Raw genomic sequence first — 15718 nt, forward strand, 5'->3', positions numbered from 1 at the left:
GATGCATGGTGCGTGTGCTGCTGGATCTGTGAGAGAGTTTCTGTAAGCTCTCCAAAGTCTCCCTACAGACCAGCTGGGAATAGGCCTGTCATGGTCACTACTTTTGTTTTGGACCATATTTGTCCCAGAAATAATTGTCCATATTATATTATTGTCATTTTAACCCTTTCACTACCACACTACAGAAGGTTAACCTTTCACTACCACACTACAGAAGGTTAACCTTACACTACCACACTACAGACGGTTAAAGTGAAAGGGTTAACCTTCTGTAGTGTGGTAGTGAAAGGGTTAACATGTTGTCGTGTGGTTAGTGAAAGGGTTAAGATATAATGATAATATAACATGACATGCATCCAAAGTTCACATTTCAGGATTCTACACGGCAAGACAAATGGTTGCATACTGTACTGTATATGCAACCTTGTTGGGGGCGAAGTGAGTTATATTCTATAGGTAATTGCCAACAGGTAACTTTGCATATTCTTAAAAAAATAAGTTATCTTCAGTCAAGGGAAACAGCCCAGAGCTGAGACAGTTCATTCATTGTGAAGCTGAAGACTATTACCTACTCACCCATTCATATCAAAATCAAATCAAATTGGTTTGTAAGGCCCGACAACACACGTTAATGTCCCCATGGGCCGTACACGTCTTCTTTAAACAAGTCAAGAAGAAACATCACAATAAGTCAAGAACAAAACAAGAACACCATAAGGTCCAAAACATTTAAAATAAATGCAAAATAAATAAATGCAACACTCCCAGACATACCCCACGCGAAGGTAAGGACAAACTCAATAAAACCTAGCAATAGGAAAAAATGCACCACAGGCAATGTGGAGGAGAGAAACCTTAGAAGGGCCATTCAAGGGGGGATCTCCCTTCTTAGATGTCGGTGATAGTAGTGTTGCAGTAAAAACAGGCGAACAGTTGGTAAGCATGCACTCATGTGTGTAGTGAAACACAGATGAGTGCATGCGATAGAATAGAAGTACTTAACCCAGCAATGAAACCATGTTGACAGACCACGGACAGAAGACGGTAAGAAGCTGATTCAAGCAATCAAGTGTCAAAATGAAGCTGTTTACAACTGATTCCTAGGGGGAAATAAGGGGAGAGGAGAGAGAAGAGAATGATGAGGGAGAAACATGCAGCCACCGAAGGAGGGAGAGCATTCTCCCATCTGGTCACAATCCATATATATTTTTTAAACAAATTTTTTTTATTGGTGAAACAACATTTTGTACAAATACAAAATCAGCATCATTCACCATTTTACAATTTTTTTTTATAATCTAGCCAACCAACCGAACCTGCCCCCCTCCCACCAGGAGGAGTGGGATCATTTCGTATGATCACTCCATTGCACAAAACCGGCAGTGAATTGGATCCCAACAACTACAAACCAATTTCCATAATCTGCTCTATAGCAATGATAATTTTTTTTTTATCTACAAACAATTGTCCGACTATCTCACCAAACACAATATTTTATCTCCTTTCCAGTCCGGTTTTCGTTCAGTCTACAACTACTGCTTTATTAAAACTCACAAACGACATATTCTCTGTTCCAAAAACCTTTAAATCAGCTGGTAAAAAATATTTTATGTTTAACACATTGGGCGCCAGCCATTAGCCTGGTCCTTGTGGCGAATGTGCCAGGTTACCATAACATATTTTCACTGTGCGTCACTATGTTTGGAGAGCTATATCTATATTCTATATTATAGCTATGGTGACAATACTATAGTCATTTGACAGTGACTTTCTTCCGTCAACATGCAAAAAAGAGAATTTTTTCATGCATACGTTCGCGCGTTATCCTGCGGTGAATATAAGTATAGTTTAGGAGTGATCCGGGATAATTCCTGAAAAGCTGAGTTATAGGGCGCTACGTGTATTCTACTATAAGCGTTGGTGTTTTTTGCCTGGACACGCTACTATTTCCAAATCAAATGTATATAATAGGTATTATGTTTCATCATGAATGCATGAAAGGGGGGGGGGGGGGTCGTTTTTTTAATGCTTTGATGGCCAGTAATGGCATTTGTGTTGAACACTACAGACGCTGATCAGCTGGATCGATATGAAAACATTGTTGGATCAAGCTGAAATTGATGTCAGATAGTCCTTACCTTTGATCGGGGGTATTCCAAAAAGAATATTCCAATTGTGGCGGCTAGGTGGTGTAGTGGTCTAAGGCACTCGCCACCAGTGTGGAGACGCTAGGATTCGCGTGTTCGAATCCAGCTCTCCACATTGTTTTTCAGTTTGGCTGGTCGTCCGCAGTAATACACATTGGCCGTATTACGGGGAGGGAAAAACTGAAGGGTGGGGATCGAACGTTGTGAACAAGCGACTCCTACAAGTCGGTTGGTGCGCCTGCGCAGTAGAATCAGGAAGTGTCGGGGGCAGCGTGAGCCTCCCACGCGTTACTCCTCGACACTGAGAGGTCGAGCTGCGCAGGTGAAAAGATGCGACTGCTGTTACCTCAAGTACCGGAGGGGACTTGTGCTATGTATGACTTAGTCCACATTGCAGCCGGCTTGTGGGAGGCAAGAAACAGCGTTCGTGACAGGGGAGGGTTGAATTGGATGATACGAAATTGGGATGGGAGAAAAATATAGAAAAATGGGAGAAAAAGTGGATCAAAAAAAAAAGAATATTCCAATTGTCTGATTGTGATTTCCAGTATTGGTGTCCATCTGGTCCCGGACATAATTTGGCACAATTTATGGATTGAGTGTGCCAGATGCGTTTCGAAGTGGTTGGATGAAGCGATTTACCCGGCTCCATCAAAATTTAGCGCCCGGAGGGATTTAAGTGTAACACAGGGTGAGATATAAGGTTTCAAATGGTGGGCGACACTGCCATCTAGCAGGATGCGGCCGGTATTGCACTTTGGCGATCTCAAAATCCTTTCCTATGGCAACAGCGAGGTCAGTGGATGAATAATGAATAAAAATATTGAATAAAAGAAAAAACTACCAAAACCCAAGATATCTCGGGTCTGGCGCCTAACGCATGGCGAGTTAACCCGGGATATCTCGGGTCTGGCGCCGAATGTGTTAAAACTCCATCCGACTGGAATAGTCTACCTGTCCACATCCGTTCAACATCATCTTTTAAATTGTTTAAAACTATGCTGTCCTCTCACTGTGAGACTACCTGCTCATGCTTTTAACCTCAATATCATAATAACATATATATGAACCATTGCTGGTGTTGTTGTTGTTCATGTTCTTGTAGTTGTGTTGTTGTTGTTGACATGTTACTGTTGTATGCTTTTTATTTTGTATTATAATTATTTTTTCTGTTTTTCTATTATAATTTTTTTTATATGGTTGTCAAATAACTGTATTTTGTCTTTGCGGACCCCCTTGAAAACGAGATGGTCTCATCTCAAGGGGTTATTCCCAATAAAGAAATTTCAATATATAAAGGCTGTTACGCCACTTTACTGTAACCTACCGCTGAGGGCTTTGTGTGACCAGAAGCTGATGTCACTACTACCAGAAGATGCACTCAGCCACTCACCCTCTCTCGTCTCAGGGTAGGGCACTAGTCTAATAATATTATGCATTCAGTAAGCCACAGCTGCCACACACTAACGCTGTGCACATTCACTCGCCACAGAGTCAGTGTAATAATAATAAAAAATTATTATATATATATCGGCCACAATGTCCTCCAAGATTAATATTTGCCGGCCAATCGAATTTTTAGACGGCCATCGGCCAGTAAATACCAGCTAACAGAAACCCTGTTTGACATACCGGCTCGTTCACGTTAATGGGCTTTGGACTCTCCTCTCTCATTTGGATTATATCCAAAATTGTCCCACAACAGGGCTGTGGTCGTCGGGGGAAAACGCCTATATATAACACTAGGGGTGCACCGATATATCGTTTGGGTATCGGTATCGGCCGATAAGTGCCTTGTTGACTGCCATCGGCCTATCGGCCGATAAGCTCAAATTTGCCGATGGCAGTGGCCGATAAATATCCGTCAATTTGTGTCGCGTCAATCTGGTCCACACGTTCAAACTTTGAAAAAAGTTTCAGTCAAGCGACCTGCACAAACCCGCCCCCACACACACACGCTACTGCATCAAAGTTACTTATGATTAACAAAGGCATTCGTTTTGTGGCATTAATTAACATTACATATAGTTACACGTCAGGGTTCGAAATTAACGGGGGCTTGGGGCAAAAATGCCCTCGAAAATTGACCAAATGCCCTCGAAAATCAGTTAAGGGGGGCAAGAAAAGCCCCCGACAGTTTACTAATTATATATATAATTATATATATGCTCTACAGTGCGAGCATTTCCCTCGTATTTGCCCCTAATAATATGTGTGTGTGCGAACCGGAAAAATCATTTACTTGCAGTGTGCGAGATGAGTGAAGATTACAAAACAGCTCCGCTGTTAATAGTTCAGAAACTGGACTGAAATTCAGTTTTTGGGTGGAATGCAAGGAGGGAGGGAGGCGGGGCCCGCTGCGTGTTACAGGGTGCTTGAGAGGTGCGAACGCAGACAGAGAGCTCTGCTCTGCTTTCATCAAGCATGCATAGTGTAACTTAAGTTACACTGCTATCTTAACGTTAGCAAGCTAAGCATCTGCATAGCGCGACCTGTGTAACGTTAAGTAACTTGTGTTCGGCGGGGAAAGACCGTTCCATTTGTAACACAACTTCAAAGAATAACATCCAAATCCGATCCCGATGCGCATTTCCTTCATTCCACAGCGCTGAGCGAGCAACGTATTTCATTGATAGATCTGGCCAGAGCCTATACTCACAAACGTTCCAGTGCTGTCTTCCTGATGATTTTAATCCAAACGTCCATTCAAAACTTGTATTATGAAATAATTCTGGGATGTCTGACTATTTCCCTATGCATTGGTGCGAGTTCAGCTGACAATCCATAGAGTCCATGACATAATAAGTTCATGAGATGCTCTGTTCTTTTGTTGTGTTTGAGGTGGATGTTGTTGCGTGTGTGGGGTTTTTCATGTATCAATTTGAAACAAGCCTCTTGACTGTTGGAATTAGGGATGTTAAAAATAAAATAGCTAATAATATTATTCAATATTAGACATTCATTGATCCAGAGGCAACCGGCTATTCGTCCACTATTTGTAGATATATCAAGACAACAACACAACTTGCCCTCAGGGACAATCATATTTAATCTATTTAGATAGAGTATGTATGTATTATTTACAGATAATTGAAGGTACCTCAAAACATGAAACCAAGCCATGTCACACATCGTGTGTGTGTGTGTGTTACTTGAACAATTGTCACTGTGCTCCTAAATTTGTATTTAGATTTTATTTATTAACATTTTATTTAGGAGCACATGTGCTCCTTGGGAAAAAGGTTAGCGTAGAGCCCTATATAAGGAGACATTAACATTACGTTATTAAACATAGGGACGAAGACTGTAAATCAACAATGTTTTATAATCTTTATGTTAATTTTCATTATAAAAATGTTGTGCCCCCGAAATAAAAAAGCCCCCGAAAATCAATTAAGGGGGGCAAAAAAAGCCCTTGCATTTTTTTTTTTTTTTTTTTTAACCCTGTTACACGTTCAATAACATAAGCATATTTACTCGACCATATAGCATTGTTGGTCATTCATATCTCAGTTCCTTCCTTTGCTCAGAGAGCCCGTACTGAATTGTACCCATTCTGCAATCTCTTAATAAAGTTTTCAACCAGACAAATGTATAGAAAAGCTTTTATTATAACATTTGTTGCAGTAAAATCATCATGCCTCGTTTGGTCATCCTGCGGAGCGCTGGTAGTCTACTCATGGCCGGCGGGGAGCTAGCGTTATTAGCTACGGTACGTTTGTCGTTGATCTCGTGTAAATCAATGGCGGACTTCCCGGAAGTAAAAAACGAATAAGCGCTTGCCGATTGGTGGTAAGAACAGCAGAGGCGGGTGCAAGCAGTGTGACGTAATTGGCAGAATCGACTGTCAATCAAAATAGTTCTGTTGCCATCTACCTGCATTGCTTTGGTTGAGAGAGATAGTGCTCTCTTATTAAAACTCATAAACAAGTCTTGAGCAAGACAAGTTAGTCTGTTAGGTTATGAAAGCCAGTGAGTATTGTATGACTCAGACTTCAGCAATAATCATGACTCATGAGCATTATAAAATAAAAACACACATGGCATGGTGGAATTAATACCATAAACATATTTCTTGATGTTTCCTTTTTTTAAGTAGGTAAAGAGGCCTATGTTCATATCGGTGAGCACAATTTGTAACACAAAAAGAGAGACGTGTAGCCTATTTATTTATTTAATATTTTATTTATTCATTTTATTATTATTATTTGTTGCCATGCCTAAAATAATAGTCAAGCATAGGGCTAACACATTTTCATAAACAATAATATAATTTTTTGTTATATGGTTATAATAAAAGCTTTTCTATACATTTGTCTGATTGATTGATTGAAAACTTTATTAACAGATTGCAGAATGGGTACAATACAGTACAGCTCAGTGGACTGGAGGATGAAGACCAGAAAAAGACTTTCGGCTTTTTTACATAAGGGTCCTCCATTTTCAATTAATCAAAACATTTAGAGACATACAAATATACAGTAGTTTCATAATAAAAATTAATAAAAAAGTATATAATTTTTTTTTTAATATATATATATTTTTTGCCACAAATATCGGTATCGGTATCGTCCGATTGTGTTAGTTGAACAATCGGTATCTGTGGCAAATTTTCATATCGGTGCATCACTTCACCTGGTTCACTGTCCCCTCTGTGTGTGTTATCTTCATTTCACCTGGTTCACTGTCACTGTCTGCTCTGTGTTATCTTCATTTCACCTGGTTCACTGTCACTGTCTGCTCTGTGTGTTATCTTCATTTCACCTGGTTCACTGTCTGCTCTGTGTGTGTTATCTTCATTTCACCTGGTTGATTGATTGAAAACTAACAGATTGCAGAATGGGTACAGTACAGTACGGCTCAATACAAAACTGCTAAGAGGATGCAGACCAGAAAAAGACTTTCGTCTTGTTTACATAAGGGTCCTCCATGTGTTATCTTGATTTCACCTGGTTCACTGTCACCGTCCCCTGTGTGTGTGTGTGCGTGGCTAAAATGTTGCTGACATTCGTATGTAAACAAACACACATGTAAACACAACAAGCAATTTCGAGGTCAGCTAAAGTAATCGAGTCATATAACGCACAATAAGTTGATAATGTGACTATGGTGACAGGCCCTATATATGGTATGATGAGTTGATAATGTAACTGTAGTGACAGGCCTATATATGGTATGATGAGTTGATAACGTAACTGTAGTGACAAGCCTATATAATATGGTATGATGAGTTGATTACGTAACTATGGTGACAGGCCTATTATATGGTATGATGAGTTGATAACGTAACTGTAGTGACAAGCCTATATGGTATGATGAGTTGATTACGTAACTATGGTGACAAGCCTATATACAGTGATGGGCAAGCTACTTGGAAAATGTAGCAAGCTACACTACAAGTTACTCTCGATTAAATATAGCTCAACTACAATGGAAGCTATCCCCAGATAAATGTAGCAAGCTACACTACAAGAACATGGCAAAAATAGCTAGCTACATCGGCACTACTTTTTTTTTTTTTTTAACTTCATGATCAAGTTTCCATCAAACAAATAGACAGGCAAAATAAATGCTCAGTTTGATTGTTTATTATAAAACTGAAACAAGCCCTCGGTCTGGCTTTTTGTGTCATCCTTTTAACATGAACTTGTATTATGTACAAAATCCAGGAAGGCAAGTTTAGCTGGGTGCAGCCTCTACAAAAGAAAAGAAAGAGACCATTTGGTTTGATCAGTTTTTATAGTATAGTTTGTTGATTACTTTTGATGCAGTAATGGTCTTTTTCTTTTCTATTCTATCTTTATGTATTATTTATCCCTAAACTCTGCATCTTCTGGCTGCCTGATACCCTCTCCTAGCTGAAACCTGCCCACTTTATCAACCAAAAACACACTTCTTCAATATCTGAATTTTAACTAATAATAACTGTCTTACTGCATTTTACTATTATGCTACCATGTCTATACTACCACCAACTATGCTAATATGTCTATACTACTACAGTACAGTATGTACTCAAGAGTATAACACTCAAGCTCGACACTGCTAGACAAACAATACTACTTATCCTTGGCTGCTAGATGTACCACTCCTGCTGACTTGTTGTACACAATTTGTAAGTTGCTTTGAATGAAAGCGTCAGCTAAATGACCAAATGTATTTAAATATGTAACTCACAAAACATTCCATGGCCCCAAAATCATGTGGGGACCCCCCCTGGGGGTCCTGACCCACAGGTTGAGAACCACTGCTCTAGGTGATATTTTCCCTCTTAGTGTATGTACTATTTATGGTAGTTTGTTTTTTCTTTTCTCCACCCCCATAATATTGTTCATTTTCTGCCTACAGTGAAACATGTTAGTTAAATCTGTTGACAAAAAGTGCACTGACTTGTGTGCTGTTTGGGAACAGTTGACAATGTTTATGTAAAGCTTTTCATCAGCTTACCTGAATATATGTGTTCTCAAGTTAGTGCTGGACGTGTGGGATGTTGAGAGAAGCTTCGTTTTTGGCGGACACAATAAATACATGTTGTTGTTATTGACATCATCTTCATCAATGTCATCAGCCCTGGGCCCTGTTTCATGTACGTGGTTCAACTAAGTCGATCAAGATGTCCATTATCCAGCTTCAGTTAACCCGATGTTCGAAGCCGGGATTTTCCTGTTTCACAAAGGTGGATTCAGTCTCGTTAACTCAAGCCAGACTTGCGAGTCAGGCTAAATGCGCGCGGCCGTTTTAGGTGAAAAGCCAGCACGTATCGATGGCAGAGACCCTGATTCTCAACGGCATTGATTGATTAATTGATTTAAGACTTTATTGACAGATTGCAATACGGCTCAATCGCCTCGCCGACAAGTTAAATGCGTTATCTATAGGCTAATTCTAAGTCCCTCATTACCTCAATCAATCAGACTATATTTCTTTAAACTTGCCTGCTGGATTGAATAATCAAATGAGATCTTGCTAGCGAAAAAAATTAGTTAACTGTTATACAGAATTACGATACGGCCCTCTTGCCCATTGATTGATGTATAGTCAATCTTTAACTTATCTCCAATGTGGTCTAACGGGTTGTTCTTTTGACTTTCACACGGACGACCGGGGTTCAAGACCCTAGTCGTCTCCTTTTTTTTGCAATATAGGAATAATTCAATTTGGTGCACGTTGAGAGCTATATAAAGAATGACATCCTCAATGCATGTAGATTTATAAAATTTTAACTTAAAACCAGGCTACTTTGGCGTATAATCATTAATATTATATTCAAAAAAATCATATTGGAAACACCGGGATTTGAACCCGGGTCGCAAGGTTGGCAGGCTTAAGCACTACCGCTGGGCCACTGTGCCAGATGGGATAAATTCATTGTTTATACATTAATGAATGAGAGACCCGTGTTTAGAATATTCCTTATTTTGAATGAAGTTTTATTTCTTTATCCTCATTCATTCATGTGACGTCAACGGCTCATTCAATTTCTCAAATCCGTCAAACAGCGCATCTCATCAGACATCTTAATCCCAGTTACAATTAAAATAACCACATTTTTGTGTACATCGCACGAGCGAGCGCCACCGTCGCCACGGTATATATAACGTGCATTATTTAGGACAAAGTGAATTTAATATCAGCATTTTGGGTCTATTTTACATTTCAAAAGCCCCCTCTGGAAGAATGGAGCACAAAAACGTAATTCAGAATGGTATAATGCAGATCGTAGACTGTGGGAATAGTTTCAGGAAACGAGCTGTCACTTCTTTGCGGGGGCGTGGCTCTGCGTGATCGGGCTAACTTGAACTTGAACTCTGCTTTCGAGCAGGCTCAAACTTTTGGATCTGTTGGCATGGTGATCTGGAAAATCCACGTACATGAAACTCTGATGAGTTGATAACGTAACTGTAGTGACAGGTAGGGGTGGGAATCGCCAGAGACCTCACGATACAATACTATCGCGATACTTGCGTCACGATACGATACTATCGCGATACTAAATATATCGCGATACGCTGAGTATTGCGATTTAAAAAAAAAATATTTAAATGTCTTTTTATCACATTTTATTTATTACCTTTTTTCAACTCCAAAGTAAAACTTTGTCAACATGTTTTATCTAATAAAATAAAGTTCAGTCTGTTCATCTCACTTCAATCATTTTTATTGCAGAACATGGTATTTTCTCAAGCAGACCGATGTAAACACTAATCTGTGTTGCATGTACCTGACAAACTGAACTGTTCGAATTACAGTCATATTCCAACTTAACTGAATGCACATGTGTGTGTGGACTACTGTACTATTACAGGTATTGAAATGAACAATGCAACTTCCTATACAAAAAAATTAAAAATAAAAATGTATGAATAATTAAATATAGATACTTGGCGTCCCTGTATCGATACAGTATAGCCACGCAAAGTATTGCGATACTACTACTACTACGTATCGATTTTTTCCCCCACCCCTAGTGACAGGCCTATATGGTATGATGAGTTGATAACGTAACTGTAGTGACAGGCCTATATGGTATGATGAGTTGATCATGTCTGGCCTACAGCGATGCAGTCATGCACACACGCGGTTACACGCCGTTGTAGTAGATCACTGAGGCAGAAGTGCACGCGCACACACAAAAATGCGTTCACAATTGTCACTGGACTCGTCGCGCCGTGCGGCAAGTACCTGGCCGGCACTTATCACCTAGACTTTGCATAATAATAGGATACCGATAGCATAACAACGAGAAGAGCCAAACCAAAATACAAGCCCTGTACCAATTGGTGGGGGTTTGCTTGATCTGTGGTCCCGACTGGAAGGATGAGACATTAAGTTGTGCTTCAGTCTCTGAAGGAAACTGTCCTTCTGTAAACTAACTCTAAGTTACATTGTTAATTTAGTTTGTATTTACTTTTCTAGTTTAAGTTAATTCAATTAAAGAAATTGTAACTACAATTACATTTTAAACATTTATGCATAATAATCATCTGTTCTGTGCGCAACCGAGGGAACATGTATGCGCGTGCGCGGGAGCGTTTGGGCAGTTCCCATATTACGACTGCACCACTGTAGCTGGGAGCTTTGTAGACTTACCACATGGTCCTTCCCCTGCTTTCCTCTACTTCGGCCTGCATCACACACTTTTGGTGGTGTGTCATTGCCTACAGACGGCACATCTGACTCGGTGTGTGCGTTCATCACGGAGGCAAAAAGGAATGTAATCCTGGTCAGAACAATGGTCTGGGGAGTGCCATGGTTTCTCCATATAGCCCTGTTTTTTTAGCACCACAGCTCAAAGCAGGTAGGGGGCTGAAACGGAGGGCTAGGGCCTCCACGGGTTGCGTTTGATAGAGCTGGCGAACACTATGGCGTTGTAACTCCGATTAAAGAATCACACAGAGGCGTGCTGCAGTTACTGGTTGTATTTGGGAACAGAAAGGTGTGTGTGGTTGTCTACAAGGGAATACAATACAGTATACATTAGTAAACACAAAGGAATACAATACAGTATACATTAGTAAACACAGTAGTGATGTACATAAACATGTGGTCTATAGCTACAATAATATCCATTAGTAGTATAGTGCAACTAGTAACTAAGACATTCACTTAACCAGAGTTACTATTATATAACCTACATAGCCTATGCATGGAATTACTCCTTCAGTGCATGTAAACAGTATAGGTAGGCGGACTGTAAACCAGGTGTAAGATACATTCAATTCACTAGGGGTAGTGAGTGAGTTATATATAGCCTAGGCTAGCTCATGTGCGGCTAAGCTAACCACGCAGCATCACTAGCAGGCAGCATATCATAGCAGGGGGAACCTAGGTTGGCTAACGTGTAGCTAAGCTAACGGCGCAGTGTTTCAATAACAGAGGGAACAACGTCAACAGGAATGGATCAGCGGAGACACACTAAGTACAGAGTAAACCGAATGAACGAACTAGGCAGGACTAAACATAGGTACCGTACTCACGTGTCATTTACGCACACGTTCCTCAAAGGGACAGATCTTACTGCTGCAGCAGCCGCACCATCAGGCAGCAACACAGAGAACAGCTTGTGCACACGTTCGACGGAGAAGCTCTTAAAGGGCCAGTAACGTTATCAGAAGACTAGAGTGCAACACTAGCACATCACGCTGAACGATTACACTGGCATAAATCAATTACCCTTTCCTGTCAACAACAACATATTAAAGAGCTATTACAGAACAAAGTAGTCTTATTAGCAGGGCTTTCCTACAGGGGCAACTTAGTCACGTGATTCAGCGGCTATTGCGGCTCGAACACATTGCGCTTACAATGTCTATACAGCTTGGGGGACAGTACTCTAGTTTGGCCACGCATCTGTAGTTTAACTTTTTTTAAATGGGTTATTAGAAAGAAACAAATATTTTATACCTCAACCTTAACGCAGTATAGTCTTCACTTTCATTGGCATTGGCGATGCAGTGTCGGTTATTTAACTCTTTTTTTTGATCAAATTTTTTTATTGACATTCTCACGAAACAAGACAACACATTAACCACAATCACAATACATAGAACTTCACAAGAAAATAACAAAAACAATAATAATAATACAGACTAACAATTATACAGACAAGAGAAAAGAAACCAGAGTTCAACCTACTAAATTAATTCCACGGGGTACTATCTAATAAATGGTCTTTCCCAGTGTTCAGCCCCGATTCCCGGCCGTGTGACCCCATATTAATAAAACGTACATCTCCAACCCACCACAAGGACCATTTTTTGGGGGAACACGACCTGAAAACAGAGCAATGAACCTTCATGAAAAAACAAAAACCTGTAGAGGTGTTCCATAGACTCACAGAGACCGTGTAAAAGTGGCCAAACAGTGAAGAAATAGTTAAATAGCTGCCCCCCCATAATATCCCCAGCTAAACTCAAGATGACAAGACAAGGGACAAGACAGACAAAAACATTTCCTCCTCCCCCTCCCAAGAGACCGCCGGACTCACCCGAACACGCACCCCAACCCCGCTCAGCCGCACACTGCGGTCTTTACCTTCTCAGCTGCTGCGAACCACAGGTCAATTCCAGCCTGCCCCACCCCAATCACCCGGGCTGTGGATATCTCAAGATAAATCACATCCAATAGAGTTAGGGACCAGTTAATCATTGTAAGCTTCTCAGGCTCCTTCCATCTCATTGCTATTAGCTTCTTCGCTGCTGTGACGCCCGCTAGGACAACCCTTTTCAGTTGTACGGACGCGGGTAGTGTCGTTATATCGTTCAGGAGTAGCGTAACAGCTGTGAATGGGATAGTTAAGCCACACAGATCTGAAAGTTTGTCCGTTATTGACCTCCAGAAGCGGGCCACTGGTGGGCAATCCCAATACATATGCATATAAGTGCCAGTGGCCTTTTGAGAGCACAAAGTGCACCGAGAGTCGGTTATCAGTCCCATAGCAAATAGCTTCCTAGGTGTAAGATAGGTCCTATGAATATAATTAAAATTAATTTGCTGGTGATTGGGGTTGCGGGAAGATAATGCCACATTTGCCCAAACATCATCCCAGTCAAACTCGGGGTCCATCTCCGGGATATCCACACGCCAGATTGTATCCAATGATAAATTTTTATACGTGGATTGAATTAAGAGCGTATAAAAGTCGGAGACAAACCCTCTGGATGTCGTCCTGTCCACTATGAGCCTGAGGAAGGGGTGTGGGTGCAAGGCTTGAGCCCACGGTACGCCATGCGCCCTCAGTGCTAACCTTAGTTGAAGGTAAAGAAAGAAGGACTCGCCGGGAAGATCATAAAATTCTCTTAAGTCCTGAAACGCACGGAGGCCGTTCTTATCATAAATATCCTCCAGAGTATGCACTCCCCTCCTTTGCCATTGAGGAATATTAACCGGCTTGTGTCCAACAAGTAATTGCTGGTTATAAAAAATTGGAGAGTCCAGGTGCCAAGGGCATTTAACCCCACACGACCTCTGTACATTACGCCACGTTTGGATCACGTGAGTTATGATCGGTCCATACCTCAGCCGGCATTTCGCAATAGAGACAGTGGAGTACACTACATCCTGCAATCTTAGCGGAGACACCGCCGCCGCTTCTAAGGAGCGCCACGATACAGCCTCTACAGGGTCTAGCCAGCACATCAGAGGTCTCAGTGAAAAGGACCAGAAATAAAGTTTAAAATCAGGGATTGCGAGGCCCCCATCTTGTTTCCTACGTTGAGTAGTAGCCCTTTTGATTCTCGGGCGTTTGTTATTCCAGACAAACTTAGATACCATCGATTGTACCTTGCACCAGTGGTCTATTGGAGGGGGCAGGGGGAGCATTGAGCTAATAAAATTTATCCTAGGCAGGATGTTCATTTTGATTATGGAAGCCCGGGCTTGTAAGGAGTTAGGAAGGGACGACCACCTGTCTAGATCCTGGCGTATTTTATCATAAGTACCCGTGAAGTTGTACTTAGTAGTTTGGTTCAGCGTGGGGAATATCTCTATGCCCAAGTATTTAAAATGTTCTACTATGGGGATATCAGCTGGTAGTCGTACCGCCTTGGCCAGTTCATTAAGAGGTAGGCAGGCTGATTTGTTCCAGTTAATCTTAAAACCTGACAATTTACCAAAGTCGTCGATTATCCTCAATAATTTTGTGGCCGACCGGGAGGGGTCGTCCATGAAAATCAGCAGGTCATCCGCATAGAGAGCAATTTTGTGTGGAGTATTGTTGACCATTATGGGGACGATGTCCTCCGATTGCCTAATAAATTGGGCCAAAGGTTCGAGGGAAAGCGCGAACAGTCCCGGGCTCAGAGGGCAACCCTGTCTAGAAGATCTGGAGACTGGAAAGAGTGTGGAACAGTTTTTGCCTGTCAGTATCATCGCAGACGGCGAGGCATACAGGACTTTAATCATATGAATAAAACTCTTTCCAAGACCCATGACCTCAAGTACCTTCCACAGGTATGACCACTCAAGTCTGTCAAACGCCTTCATGGCATCCAAAGACAGAACTGTGGATGGAGTTGTATTGTCTTTACTGTTATCGATTACATGCAACAGCCTCCTAAGATTATCTGCAGCCAGACGCCCCGGGATAAAACCAGTTTGATCGCAGTGTACCAATACAGACATAAATCTCTGCAGGCGACGGGCCAGCACCTTGGCAAACACCTTTAAATCGGCCCCGAGAAGACTCAAGGGTCTATAGCTACCACAATCATTGGGATCTTTGTCCTTTTTGAGAAGTAAAGAAATCAACGCCATATTGACATCTCTTGAGAACTCCCCTTGTTCGATAGCGTAATTGATCATATCGAGCATCAATGGACCCAGTTGGTCCCAGAAAGCTAAATACACTTCGGGTGGAATACCATCCCAGCCTGGCGCCTTACCCCTCTGCATTTCAACAATAGTCTCCCTCAATTCTACGAGAGTAATCGGTCTCCCCAGTTCCTTGGCCTCTTCCTCAGAAATGTGGGGTATCTCAAGCCCGCCAATGAACGATTCAAATCTAGAGTCATCCAGATTACCCTCTGAGCTATATAACTGTGAGTAAAACTCTTTAAAAGTGTCATTGATCT

Source organism: Notolepis coatsorum, assembly GCF_963971535.1.
Source record: "Notolepis coatsorum genome assembly, chromosome: 5".
NCBI classification, from domain to species: Eukaryota; Metazoa; Chordata; class Actinopteri; order Aulopiformes; family Paralepididae; genus Notolepis; species Notolepis coatsorum.